Below are 15152 nucleotides of genomic sequence, written 5' to 3' on the forward strand. Positions count from 1 at the left end.
TTGGCTTGTTGAGAAATTGTCTGTCTTCTTTGCCTCCCATTCCAAGGTAAAATCTGTTAAAACTAGAAATCAAGTAGTGTTGCTCGCCTGCCTATAGCCCTTCAGTTCAGCCTTTCTGATTCAACATGGACTCCTTGTGGCTTCTGCCTATATCACAGGTCAAGGTGAAGGGGCCCTTCTCTTGGGTTGTTCTTGATCTAGCCACTTATCCATTCCTCTAGAATCAGTTTCCCAGAACCCCTGCCTGCGTTGGCATCATCAGACTTGGTGACTGGGCTTGAGCTAGGAAGTACAGAAGTATGTCAATGGGTTTGGGTAGAAGTCAGGAATTAAGATGAATATTGGGGACTGTGTCATACAAAGAGGAAAATGAGGCAAGGAATGGGATTGGGTGGTTGTAGTTAGAAAATGACTTGTTTACAACCACTGGCATGTGCGTGATCTATGCTAGGGAGCTAAGAAGACACCCTACCAGGGTTGGGGTTCCCACTGGTGAGTGCAGAGATTGCATTCTGGTCTGGACATGGCTGAAGTCTCCTTTGGCACAAGTGTGAACTGGGACTGAATGCAGCAGGCTGGGCTAGACTCCAGCACCATCTGGTGCTCTGGAGGACCAGGGTGGCGTAGGATGGACTAGGTTAGGTCTCTGCTTCTACTGAGCCATATGTGAGTGATGTCTGGATATGGACAAGCCTTGGCTGGGCTGAAATATCCAACAGTAAGAACCAGATTGGGTTGAACTCCAACAAGGTAAGGCCACTCACTGTTCCTGCTAGTACAGGAAATGGACTACATAGAGCTGGCTCATGGACCCACCAGTATGCGCAAGATCTGGCAATGGGAGAGGTTCTGATGGAGGAGCCTTGGCAACTCCTCTGGCAGGACACAGAGCCTGCAGGTGAGGGCAAGAACCACGACAGGGAGCAGCCCAGACCAGGCCAGGGAAAGGTACCCACCAGTATACATTTGGCATAGTTCGGGGGCAGAACAGGCTGAACCAGTTCATGTCACCCCACTGGCGAATCCGAGCACCAGAACAGAGTGTGGGTCGGGCCAGGTATGGTTGCAACACATACCAGTGCACATTATGGCTGGGATTGGATACCTGCTGGGCTGGGCTAGGCTATAACCCTCACCAGTGTCAGCTGGAATTGTGGGTGGGCCGGGCTGGGTCAGACTACAATGTCTACTGGCAAATGCCAAGGTGAGATGTACCGTACCAGACTGGGCCGCAGCGCCCAACCAGCACACGTGAGAACCGGGAGGGAGGCAGCTAAGCTGACAGGGGGAATGTGGAGGGCTCCCCTGCTAGACAGCCACTGCCACTGGAGAGCATGGGCTGGGATGGGGGCAGATCAGACCAGGCAGGGCTACAACACCTATGGGCCTCCAATGAGCTAGATCAGGAAAAAAATCAGGCTGGGCTGATTGTTCCTTTCGGTGCAAGCATAAATTAGAGTAGGTGAGGGTTGGTTGGGCTTTGCTGCAGCATTAGCTGGCAGAGGCTGGCACTGGGGGCTAATTCTGTCAAGATAAACCACAGAACCACCTGGAGAGTACATATTCTGGGAGTGGGAGTGACCTATGAGGGAAATAGTGGGCACCTCCCTCTTGGATTACAACTCACACTGGAGAGTGTGAAAACTAGGAGTGGGGCAGGGGTGGCTAGACAGAACAGCACCCGCCAGTATGTGTGTGGGCTGGATCATAGGGCAGGTTGGGTTGCACTAGGCTTCAACGCCCATTGACATGTATGAGAGCTAAATGGGATGTGGGACAAACTGAACAAGTCTGTGGTACATAGTGGCAAACATGGGAACCCAGGGTAGGGGACAGGCCTGGTGGGGGTTATGGGGAGTCTCCCCAACTAAGCTGCAGCTCCCACTGGTTTGTGTGAGGAACCAGTATGAAGTGAGCAGGATTGGGCTGGACTGCAGCACCCATCGGTTCAAGTGGATGACAGGGCTGGAAACTGAACTGACCCAGCAACTGCAATCACCAGCATAGGCATAAAATGATTAAGGCGACAGACTGTGCCAGACCGTGTACTGGCAAGTACACACAAGTATCAGGTCTGGGATCACCTCAGACAAAGTTTCCCTGAGGACCTCTCCAACCGAACTGCTGATCTCAGAACCCCAACCATGAAGAAACTATGTCAGCCAGTGGATTCTGAAGAGATTTCACCACGATGGAACGGCGGGATCAGCAGCAATTCAGAACTGTTGGACTATCAAAATTGCTTAAGCAGGACCTTCAGAGCACGCCCCACATCAGGGACCTGGGAAGGGTGTGAGGTTGGGTGAGACTTTTCCCTTTATCTTTTCCCTTACCCCAGATACAGAAAATAATAATAATAATATGGAAACAATGGTCTTACCCACTTTCCTGTGCCCTAATCAACACCTTGTGCCCTAATCAACTATGTAAAGATTACCAAAATAAAATAATTTAAATAAAAAATGTCTTCTTTAAATATCACTTGTCCACTTGTGAACAACTCCGTGTGTTCTTAGTTTAAAGCTTATCATCAGGGTAGTAAGCTAATTCTCTGACTTGCAGCACCAGCATCCCATGTGGGTGCTTGTTTGAGTCCCAGATGCTTCATTTCTGATCTGCCTCTTGCTGGTGACCTGGGAAGGCAGCAGAGAATGATCCAAGGCCTTGGGCCCCTACATCCATGTGGGACACTTGGACAAAGCTTCTAGCCCCTGGCTTTGGACCAGCTCAGCTCTAGTCATTGAGGCCATTTGGGAAGTTAATCAGTGGATGGAGAATATCTGTCTCTCTTTCTCTTCTCTCTCTCTAACTATGACTTTCAAGGAAAGTAAAAAAGAAAAAAGTTTATCAAGAGAGGCAGAAATATGTTGGGATGATGCTAAGAACTAATGCAAATTAAACATGTTAAGGCTTAATATATTATTTCCTGCCTTTTCGCATAAGTGGTAAAAAAAAGGCATTTTATTAATAATTTCAACTGCAATGGCATATACGACCCAACTGTTACCAGCATACCTAGTGTATATTGAGCACTGTATGTCAGGTGCTATATTAAATGCTTTACTGACATTGTTCCTAGGGGAAACAAATCCTTTTCCCCATTTGCAAATTTCAGAAACAAGGATATGGAGGTGAACAGAAGTTAAAGGACTTTCACAGGACCATTCTCAGACAGCAGAATCCAAGTTGAATTCAAGTCTATCTAGTTCTAAACTGTAAAAATTTTTATTTTAAACATAATTTCGTATGCTTAAACCTTTCCACAGGAGTATGAATGACATATTTATGCCAGTATTTTAGAAAAAACATATTGCTTTAAAAATAGATTTTCTTGGCAGCATTTGGATTTAAAGTTTCTTTGGAGTTTTATTTAATCTGGCACCAGGTTTGAGACACATAATATGGTGCTCTGACTTTGCAGGCTATATGCTTGTTTTCAGCTAGTTTCCTAGGAAGTAGGCATATCCAATAACTGCTCACTGAGGTTCGTGTTTTATTTATTATTGCAGGAATTCACGTTGAGGAATAAAGCATTTGCTGTATAATTTTCTGTGACTGTCAGGAAAGGTAATATGCAAATAATTTAGAAATTTTCTACAGAATAAAGAAGCCATTGTATCTTCTTGTGTATGAATGATTGAATAGGATTTATGCTGCATTACAAAAATGTACCCCAATTGTTTTGTGTATATGTGTTTTAAATAAAACAATACATATTTATTGTAGGAAGTTGGTAAAAAGAATCATATATAATTCTTCTGGTCAAAGAAAAATATAAAGATACATTTTTTATGCCCTTTTAGAATTTATTTTGGAGTGAGATTTTTAAGCTTCAGGTTTATGACAAATGAGAACCCTAACCTATTTCCTCAGTTTACAATATGATAAATACATGATGTTTCCATTAGATTAAAAACAGAAACTTGGGAGCAGTCTTGTAGCATATTAGGTTAAACCTTGTGGCAGGAAGGCCTGCCTATAATGCTGACATCCACATAGGTGCCAGTTTATGTATGCACCACTTCTGATCTCGCTCCCTGCTAATGCAATTGGGAAAGTGTATTGGGAATGCAGAGTATGGCCCAAATGCTTGGGTCCCTGCACCCATGTGGAGACCAAGAAGTTCCTGGGTTTTGGCTTTCACCCAGCCCAGCTTTTGCTGTTGGCAGCCATTTGGGGAATGATCTAGTGTCTCTTTGTGTCTTGCTCTCTCAATCTGTAACTCTGCTTTTCAAATAAATAAAAATCATAAAAAGAAAAATCCATAATAGATTTAAACCTGGTCTGGAAATCCATAAAACTCTTGATGTCTACTAGGATTATGTGTTCACCTCCAAGAGCAACATAAAATTTCATATGAATAAGCATCTCTGTTCAAATTTAAAACTCATTTTATTTTCAGTCTAAGGTCAAATAGTTTGACAGATGGCTAAAAGAACAGCAGTCTGAGAAATACAATTTATACCAAATCTTTCAAGGAATGACTTGAAATGCCTGCCAGGAGTCACTCCCCAAGCTTAAACCCCATCAAACTCAATAGTTTTTCCTTTTTGAATAATGTTATTTTTTTTTAGGGCAGTTCCATTCACAACTTGGAGTGGAGAATAGAGTTCCCAGATAGTCCTCACTCCCATATACAGTCTTCCCCATGGTGGCCATCCTGCACCAGAGTGGGTACAAATGTAGGTTATAACCAACCCACGTTTATATGCCAATACTAACCAAAGTACATTTTATTTCATTATTGGTGTTGTACATTATTTGGGTTTTGACAAATGAATCCATCTAAATAGTATCTCTCTGAGTAGTTTTGATGTCCTAAAAAAAAAATTCTTTTGTGTCCCACCTGTTCTTCCTTCTCATTCCCCAATACCTGGCAAGCACTGGTCTTTCTTTTTAAAGATTTGAGGGGCTGGTGATGTGGTGTGTCAGGTTAAGCCTCCACTTGCAGTATTGGCATCTCATATTGCCTCTGGCATCTCAGCTGCTTCATTTCTCATCCTATTCCCTGCTAATATGGCTGGGAACGCAGTGGAAGATGGCCCGAGGTCTTAGGACACTGTATCCAAGTGGAAGACATGGAGGAAGCTCTTGACTTCCAGTATCAGACCAGCCTAGCTCTAGCTGTTGCAGCCATTTGGGTGGTGAACCAGCAGATGGAAGACTGTCTCTTCTCTCTCCTCTCTTCTTCACTTCTTGCTCTGTAAATATACCTTTCAAATAAAAATAAGCAAATTGAAAAAGAAAAAAACCTATTTGAAAGGAAAGTGACAGAGAAAAGGGCCAATGAGACAAACATCTTCTCAGCCAGAGCTGGACCAGGTCAAACATAGAAGCCCAGAACTCTATTCAGGTCTCCCATGGGGCAACAAGGACTCAATTCATTGGCCAAACCCTCCTACCTTCTCAAATGGATTAGCAAGGTGCTGGACTGGAGGCAACAGAGTAGCCAGAACAGATATCCTCTGGTAGCTTGAATTAGCACTCTGACACAGAATGCAGATGTTGCAAGTCCTGACTTTACCCACAGCTCCAGAATGCCTGGTTCTGTGTTAAACTTTCTTAACCAGAGCCTTCTATTTCATTAATTAGGAAACTTGGGCCCGGCGCGATGGTGCAGTGGTTAAGGTCCTCGCCTTGTACGCCCGGGATCCCATATGGGCACCGGTTCTAATCCCAACGGCTTCCCCTCCAGCTCCCTGCCTGTGGCCCGGGAAGGCAGCCGAGGACGGCCCAAGGCCTTGGAACCCTGCACCCACGTGGGAGACCTGGAAGAGGCTCCTGGCTTTGGATTGGCATAACATCGGCCATTGCGCTCACTTGGGGAGTGAATCATCGGACGGAAGATCTTCCTCTCTGTATATTCGCCTTTCTGATAAAAATAAAATAAATCTTTAAAAAAACAATTAGGAAACTTTAAAAAAAATTTACTTCTTTCTATTATTATCATTTTATAATAATGTTCCATAGGTCCTGGGATTTCCCTTATCCCCTCCCCAATTACCTCCCCCCTCACTGAGTTCTCCTAGATCATTACTATAGTATAGTTCTTCATACACAGTCATATGTGCATCATTTGGACATGGAAAATGGCAGAGTCCAGCATACTACTGTCAAGATATAGTAAACAGTTTCATTGGGAGTCCATCTTTGTCTGGAAGTAGTGATGCATACTGCATTGTATCCTCACATCTGGATATAATAGTCTCCATTACATAGTTACTGTACATCCTCTTAAATGAAAAACCCACAAGTTTCCTAATTGTGGCTTTTCATTTAATTAGGAAACTTTTCTAAGTGGTTTTCTGGGAGCGAACATTAAGGATCTCTGATATGATGGCATAGAAGTGTATTTCCATGCCCTGATTCAAAGCAAAAAACCAAAAACAAGCAAGCAACAACAAAATATTACAATTCTGCAATTTGAGAATATAGTTATAATTTGATTTTTCTCTTCATATAACAAATTTTTGTAATGAATATGGATCTGTTCCTACTTTGTGCAGCCCATGATCTATGGTTGTATCAAAATGGCATGTAGGTCACAGTGGCCTGAAAAGCCACAACGATCTCCTATTCAAATGCTAGGTTATTCCCTCCTAGCCAAGAAGCATCTTCTTTGCAACAAGAATAATAAATTCACTTCCTGTTCACTGTGGCTTTAAAATAAGGGATAAACTACCTTTTAAAAATCATGTGGTTGTTAGTCTGGATATATTTTGAAACTGGATATCATCCTAGCTAATTTGGCACTATTCAGTATAGTTTATTTAGTGCTTTATATATTTTAACTGCTTTGTTAAAACAAAAAGATTTATTTACTTTAGCTTGAAAGGCAGATTTACAGCAAGAAAAGAGAGACAGAGAGAAAGACCTTCCGCCTGCAGGTTTTCTCCCCAAATGGGGCTGGAGCTGAGCTGAGCTGAGTTGATTCAAAACCAGGAACCAGGAGCTAGGAGTTAGGAGCCTCCCATGCTAGCGCAGGGTCCCAAGCACTTGGATCATTTTCCACTGCTTTCCCAGACCACAAGCAGGGAGTTGGATGGAAAGTAGAGCAGATAAATCACGGGGATTCTGGCACTTGAATGTGTAGTATTAGCCTGTTGAACCACAGCAACTACCCCTATTTTAACTGCCTTTTAAAGAAATAATTTCAAAGTTACAGAGATCTTGAGAGAATTAAAACAATACAAATATCAGCCTTACACGATTTATCCATGTTCACTTACTTTTTGCTTCATTTACTTTATCCTTTAGGTATGTGGTTCTTTCCTTTATATAAAACATGGAAGTTATTCTATCTATGGGGGAAGACATAGCAGTTGCCACTTTAAGACACCAATTTTCTGATTTTGCATTCTGTCTCTGCTTCTGATCCAGCTTGCTGCTGGTGCACACCCTGGGAGGCAGCAGGTGATGATTCAAGAACTTGAGTTCCTGCTACTCAGATTAAGTTTCTGGCTCCCGTCTTTGACCTGGTCCAGTCCTGGCTGTTGCAGGCATTTGGGAAGTGAATGAGTATATGGGAGAGCTCTTTTTTTTTTTCCAAGTAAAAATTTGAAAATTTAATCCTGAGTAATTTGAAGGACAAATACATACATCATGGTTCTTTACGCATAAATACTTGAGCATGTATATTCTAAGAATCGGGATATTTTCTTACATAATTAGAATAACACATTTTCAACACAATATTTGTAATTTAATTTTCCACTCATGCTCCTATGTTGCCAATTGAAAAAAATAATGTCCTGTATGAGAATCTCCACTTCTAGTATGGAATCCAGTCTAAAGTCAGGAATTGCACTGGATTATTGTACCTCTTTCACCTCTTTTGATCTAAAACATATTGTGTGTGTGCTTTTTTTTTTTTTTTTTAGAATACATCCCACTTTCTTAAAAAAATACTCATCTTTCTGTGTTTGTCTGACACTTTCCCAGAAATGTAGGGAAAACAGCCTGTCTGCTCAAAGGTACATTGGTGTACTGCTACAAAAAAGTACCTTATGCTGGGTGGTCTATAAATCACAGACCATGTTCTCCCAGTTCTGGAGGCTGGGAGATTCTTTATCAAGGTGCTGGTGGATCTGGCATCTAATCAACATGCCTCATAGGTAACACTTCTGCCATTTTTATCAGGGCTCTGACCTCATTCTTTTTTTATTAATTTATTTTTATCGGAAAGGCAGATATACAGAGAGAAGGAGACAGAGAGGAAGATCTTCTACCAGCTGATTCACTCCTCAAGTGGCCACAACAGTTTGAGCTGAGCTAATCCAGAGTCAGGAGCCAGGAGCCAGGAACTTCCTCTGTGCCTCCCACATGAGTGCATGATCCCAAGACTTTGGGCCATCCTCCACTGCTTTCCCAGGCCACAGCAGGGGGAAAGCTGGAAGCGAAATAGAGCAACAGAGCAATGGGGACACAAACCATAGCCCACATCACAAGGACCTTAGCCCCTAGACTATTGTACCGAGTCCCTCTGACCTCATTCTTGAGGCTCTGCCCTTGTGACTTTGTCACCTCCCGGTGGCCCCACCTTTTCATGGCAGTACACTGTGGATTAGATTCCAACATAAGAATTGTGGAGGGACACAGAGGCTCAGACCATAGCTGCTGGAGGAGTCCTTTCTCTTTTCCTTCAGCCTTTCCAATCTCCTCGCTCATGTGATCATTGGCAGGATTTCACCTGGAACTGTCTGGGAGACGTCCTCTACAAAGAGTCCTGGGCTTTCTCCCCATCCCGTGCAGAAGAGTGTAGATGGGGGGTGGATGTGATGCCAAGCTGACCACTGAAGAGCAGGGTCCAGATCCAGGCATGGAAAAGAGATCCAGGCATGTCCTGGCAGATCCAGGCATGAAAAAGAACAGACCTGCCATAATGGAGCTTCAGTCTTTACAGAGATCTCTCAGTTCGACAAGAAAGATAAACAGGACTGTGACGGAGAGTAATAGGGACACACACACAGACACCGTGGCCAGGAAAGGCCTGCTTGGGTCTTAACTGATCACAAGGTGTCACAGCTATGAGAAAGATCAGCAGGGAATGGAGTGTCCTTGTGCTTCCTTAGGAGACAGCAGAAGTTTGAGGAGACTGGAATTCCAGGGACACTTAGCATCAGTGAGATGTAGAGGATGGCATGGGATAGACTTTGTCGGGTCTCATAGGACTTGGTGACTAGGTGACATTTTGTTCTAAGTGAAAGAGAAGTGCTCTTACCCCACTGGGCACCCTTGGTAAATTAGTCCACTCTTCAAGACATTTCCAACTTTTTGTAAAAACTGTCTACATACTTACTTCTAAATTCAGATTCATGACATTTATTTATAAAGCAAAAACAAACAAACAAACAAAAAACGGAAAGTGGAAAGACAGAGCTCTTCCATACACGGATTCACGCCCCGAATCACTGCAGTGGCCAGGAGCCTGGAATCTATCTAGATTTCCCACATGGTTGGCAGGGCCCCAAGTACTTGGGCCACCTTGCACTGCTTTCCCAGGCACACCAGCAGGGCGCTGGATTGGAAGCAGAGTGGTGGGTAAGGACTAGCACGGTTGCTCCAGAGTGAGGTGTGAGCCTTGTAGGCGACCATTTCACCTGCTGTGCCACGGTTACAGCCCTGTTCTTCCATACTCTTGCTAGAATAAGGCGCCTCAATGGAATCTGCTGGGAAAAGAAAATCTGTGTAATAAGCTCCCGGCAGCTGGTGGGTCGCAGGACAGGGCGTCTCATGCCTGGATTCTGGACAGCCGCCATGTGCACATGGTGAGCTGTTCCCCGGGCCTGCTGGGTTCGGGGGCTGCTTCCTTCGAGGTGAGTAGACCGAGGGGGGAGGCCTCCATGACTGGGCAGGTCCGGGGCCCACCTGCCGCCCTCATTGGGCAGTGAATGGGATAGGGGAGGGGCACAACCTTGGCCCTGGCAGTTTGAACTTCCACCAACTTCCCAGTGTACCATTTGGTGCCAGGCTCTGCCTGCTGGCCGCCCAGCCGGGGAGCTCTGGGGATTTGGTTCTTTGAGTTGCTGCTTAATTAGCTCCAGGTTGAACCCATTGTGCTTCTAGGATGTGAAACAGGCAGTAACTCTTCCTTTGTAAAACTTGTAATCATTAATAATGCTGAGCACCAAATACCAGTCCATGCAGAAGCTATGGCTTGGGGCTTGTCCTGCAAAAGTAGCTCCAACAGCTGGCTAATGTGTCAACTGGTAAGGGAACAGAGTAGATCAGGCACGACTGAGCAAACCATAGCCCACAAGTAAAACTAGAAACCAGGAGGGAGCAAAGGTCATGCTGAGCTAGGCTCTTGTACCTACTGGTCTGCATGAGCCAGGGACGCTAAGCCACAGTGTCTAAGGCAGAGTTTGGGACAGGGAAGGAGCTGAGCCAAGCTGAGTCAGAGCATCCACTGGCAGGCAAGTGATCTATGGCTGGGAACAGACCTGGTTGGGGAGCAAAGGGGACAACCCTAGCTGGGCTGAGGTTCCCACCAAGAGGCGCGTGGCCTGGAAGGGGGGCTGCGTTCTGATCTGGAAACAGTTGTAGTCTCCCTTGGCACAAGTGTGGACTGGGATTGAATGCACCGAACTGGGCCGGACCCCAACACCCCCTGGTGTCCTGGAGGACCAGGGCAGATGTGGGATGGACTAGGCAAGGTCTCAAACCCATACTGAGCCATGTGTGAGCCATATGTGGGTATGGACAAACCATGGCTGGGCTGAAACATCCAACAGCAAGAACCAGATTGGGTGGAAGGCCAGTCAGGAAAAGCCACAGTTCCTGCTATGACAGGAGGTAGACTGAGTAGGGTTGGCTCATGGACCCACTGGTAAGCGTGAAACCTGGCATTGGGAGAGGTTCTGATGGAGGAGCCTGGGCAACTCCTCTGGCAGGACACAGACCTGGCAGGTCAGCGCAAGAAACATGATAGGAAACAGCCCAGACCAGGCCATGAAAAGGTACCCACTGGCATACAATTGGCAGACGTAGGGGCAAGACCAGACTGAATCTGTCCACGTCATCCACTGGCAAATCCAGGCACCAGCGGGGGTTGAACCAGGTTCGGTCGCAACAAAGACCAGTGCACAGTATGGAATGCCGAGGTGAGGTTGCCTGTACCGGAAGGGACCGCAGCGCCCAACCAGCCTGAGAACAAGAAAGGAAGTGGGCAGAGTCGGCAGGGGAATAAGGGAGGGTTCCTTTGCCGGACAGCTACTTCCGCAGGAGAGCATAGGCTGGGATGGGGGCAGACCAGACTAGGCAGAGCTACCACACCTGTGCGCCTCATGTGAACTAGATCAGGGAAAAGCCGGGCTGGGTGGATTATTCCTACTGGTGCAAACAAAATTAAAGTGGGCAAGGGTTGTTTGGGCTTAGCCGCAGCATCAACTGGAATCTGGGAGTGGGAGAGGCCTGGGAGGGAAATAGTGGGCTCATCCCTCTTGGGTTACCACTTCCACAGGAGGACATAAAACTAAGATAGCGGCTGGGGTAGAATGGGATGTGGGACAGACTAGATTACTGCTACACATACTGACAAACCAGGGTAGGGGGCGGGCCTGGTGGGGGTTATTGTGGGTCGCTCCAACTAGGCTGCAGCTCCCACTGGTTTATGTGAGGGCCAAGTATGTGCTGGACAGAACCAGGCTGGACTGCAACACCCATTGGTTCCAGTGGAAGTCGAGAGTGAAAACAGAACCAAACCAGCAATTGCAACCACCAGCTGATTGGAGCAATGGATGGTGCCAGGCCCTGTACTTGTTAGCACATACAAGAAGTTTCTTTGGAGATCTTCCTAATCTAAATGCTGGACTCAGAACCCTAACCAAGAAAAGAAAGAAGACAGAACAGGTCAACCAACCATCTCAGCTATGATGGACTATGTCAATCAGTGGATTTTTTAAAGACCTCATAGTGCTTGGAGTGGTAAGATTGACAGCGATTCATAACTGTTGCAATATCAAAACCACTTGAGCAAGAACCTCAGAGCATGCCCTACATTCGGGACCTGGGGAGGGTGGGAAATTGGGTGCGCTTCTCCCTTAAATACCCCCCTTTAAATATGAAGGTAACAATATGGAAAACATACTAGTATTATCCACTTTCCTGTAGCCCTTGAACCTTCTTACCCTAATTAAATATGTAAAGAAAAAAAAAAAGAAAATCTGTAATAAATGTAGCATCTACAGTGCCTCCAAAGTGAGAGTCACTGTCCCATGAGAATGTCTGACTGCGACCTGTGCAATCACAGGTGGCGGTCTGAGGAGTTACTGAAGGTCTTCTGGAAGGAAGTGACATAATCCTGGGTGGCTCCTGTGTGGAGGGGACAGGAAAAGAGATCAGGGAACTCTTTTGAAGGCAGATCCTAGAATGTTTTGGAAGCAAAGAGACTAGATGAAACGATGGAGAGGGTGAGAGGGCAGTGACTCAGCAACTTTGTCTGACTGCCATTTTATGGACCAGAGCTTCTGGAGGGAGAAGACAAGGAAATCCAGGTATTTGTCCACTCCCCTTCTATGTCCTGATAGAACCAGAAGTTAACTAGAGCCTTTTGCTTTTCCAAAATAGGTATCCTCAGGATAGATAGCTGTTATCTTCAAGGACAATGACAGAGTCTTCTTTATCATTCAGGTTTTAGAGTTGGGTAAATTTAAGCTCACGGTTTACTAATATGTTGAAGTGCTTCTGTGTAATCGGAACTCTGCCAGACCCATTTCAACATTATCTCATTTCCTCCACTCAGCAGTCTACAAGGTCGCTCCTATTTTTATCTTTATTTTCCAGAAGACTTATGAGGCTCCACCAGATCTTATCGCTTGACAGAGTACCAGGGTTACAGGTCCAAGTCAGGAGCGGATCCTACTGCTTTTCAGGGACTTTGAAGCCCTTGTTTGTATCAGTGTGGTCACAGTGCCACCCACTATAACTTCCTGCCTTGATAGTAACATTTTAAGAATACTAATTTATTTGGGCCCGATGCAATAGTTCAATAGTTAAATCCTCACCTTGCAAAGTGTCAGGATCCCTTATGGGTGCCGATTCATGTCTTAGCTGCTGTACTTCCCTTCCAGCTTGCTGCTTGTGACCTGGGAAAATAGTAGATAACAGTCCAATGCCTTGGGACCCTGCACCGGTGTGGGAGTCTTGGACAGCTCTGGCCATTTGGGGAATAAATTCTGATCTCTCTGTAAATCTGATCTTTCAATTAAAAAGATATTTTCTTTTTAGAATTTTTTTTACTGGAAAGACAGATTTACAAAGAGAAGGAAGGGAGAGGGGATCTTCCATCTGATGGTTCATTCCCCAAGTGGCCACAATGGCAGAAGCTGAGCCACTCTGAAGCAAGAAGCCAGGAGCTTATCTAGGTCTCTCATGTGAGTCCAGGGGCCCAGGCCCTTAAGCCATCCTCCACTGCTTTTTCAGGCCACAAGCAGGGAGCTGAAATAGGAAGTGGAACAGTTAGAACACATGCTAGCCATATGATGGCAATATTTTATATCTGCACCATTCAACAGTTACGTGGCTATTAAACACTTGAAATGTGATGTTTGACCTGGGAACTCATGTTATCATTGAATTAATCTAATATGTGGTGTCTACCATATGGATCAGCAGTATTCCAAATAGGTTATAATTTATGTGGGCATCCAGTTATGGATATGTGGGCATAAATGCATTTTATAACTATGTTTCAGTCTTTATTTCACATTTTATAGCACCAACTATGTGCAAGGTACATGCTTTCCATGTATTTATTTAATATTCATGATTCTGTGAAATAGACACGTCTATTATTTTCATTTTACAGATGAGAAATTTAGATAATATTTGGATGTAGCCAAGGACACAGGTAGTTGGGCCCAAAGCCAAGATCTGTCTGGGGTTAGTCTGGTTTCTATCCACGCACTTCACAGGAGGTTGAGTAAGCATTGCCAGAGGGGAAAGAGGCAAACTTATTGCTGAAGGTGGTGAGTGACCACAATTTTTGGTGCCTAAGGACTTTGCCAGCATTCCCAATTTCGAAATTCAAAGGAACGTTAGAGTTCACTTACTTTAGACTGTTTTTTATTTTTTTCTAGGAACAGATTTTACAGGCATGTAAGCAAGAGGTACAGCAATGGCTAAAACGAGAGTTTTGGGGGGCATTTGTACAAATTTTTAATTAACAGAAATAAACTGAAATGAACTTGTGTTTGATCGTGATCCTATTAACTCTCTCTGGTTAAAAGAAGAAAATGTTAGGCCTGGCACCGTAGCCTACTGGCTAAAGTCCTCGCCTTGCAAGCAAGCCCAGGATCCCACATGGGCTTAGGGTCATATCCCAGCTGCTCCACTTCCCATTCAGCTCCCTGCTTGTGGCCTGGGAAAGCAGTCGAGGACCTGCACCCGCGTGGGAGACCCAGAAGAGGCTCCTGGCTCCTGGCTTCGGATTGGCTCAGCTTCAGCAGTTGCGCTCACTTGGGGAGTGAATCATCGGAGAGAAGATCTTCTCTCTGTCTCTCCTCTGTACATCTGCCTTTCCAATAAAAATAAATAAATCTTAAAAAAAAAGAAATATGTTTTGCATGTTGGCCATCCCTCCCCCAAACCCCCACCCCCAGTTACTGGTTTTTAGAACTAGGTTACTATAAGAGGCAGAAAGCCGAGGGCAGGAGGGGAAAAAAAAACTAGGTGGAACCCGAAGTTTATTTCCTCTTGGTGATCATCCACCTGCGGCGTGGCTGCTGGTGGTTCTAATTCAACAACTCTCAAAAAAAAAAAAAAAAATCCCTGAGACTAGGTCGATGGAACATGTAGAATGTAGCAATACCGAACTGCTAGCTACCCACGCTCTTGTTTAAATATGGCGTTGTTCTCCCTTCTCCCTGCCTACCCCAGAGACCCCGCGAAAACGGGCGCCGCGGGGTAAATGAATGAAGGCACCTGGAACCTTGTACACTCTCCTAATCGTGCGTGAAAACAGGTGTGTGAGGTTCTGTGATGTCAGAGAAGTTTGGGCAAAGACTGAGTTCTAAGGTTCGCACTTCCAACACCCGTGCGGGGAGCCTTGGGGTCTAGGTGCGTCCGTTCCCCTCCGTTTCAAGGGCCAGGACGTTTCGAGAAAGCCGGTGGAAGGCAGGATGGGCAGGCAGGTCCGCTGGACTAACCGGGAC

This window comes from Ochotona curzoniae, unplaced genomic scaffold (assembly GCF_017591425.1).
Source record: "Ochotona curzoniae isolate NIBS_2020 unplaced genomic scaffold, NIBS_Ocur_1.0 contig_2318, whole genome shotgun sequence".
NCBI classification, from domain to species: Eukaryota; Metazoa; Chordata; class Mammalia; order Lagomorpha; family Ochotonidae; genus Ochotona; species Ochotona curzoniae.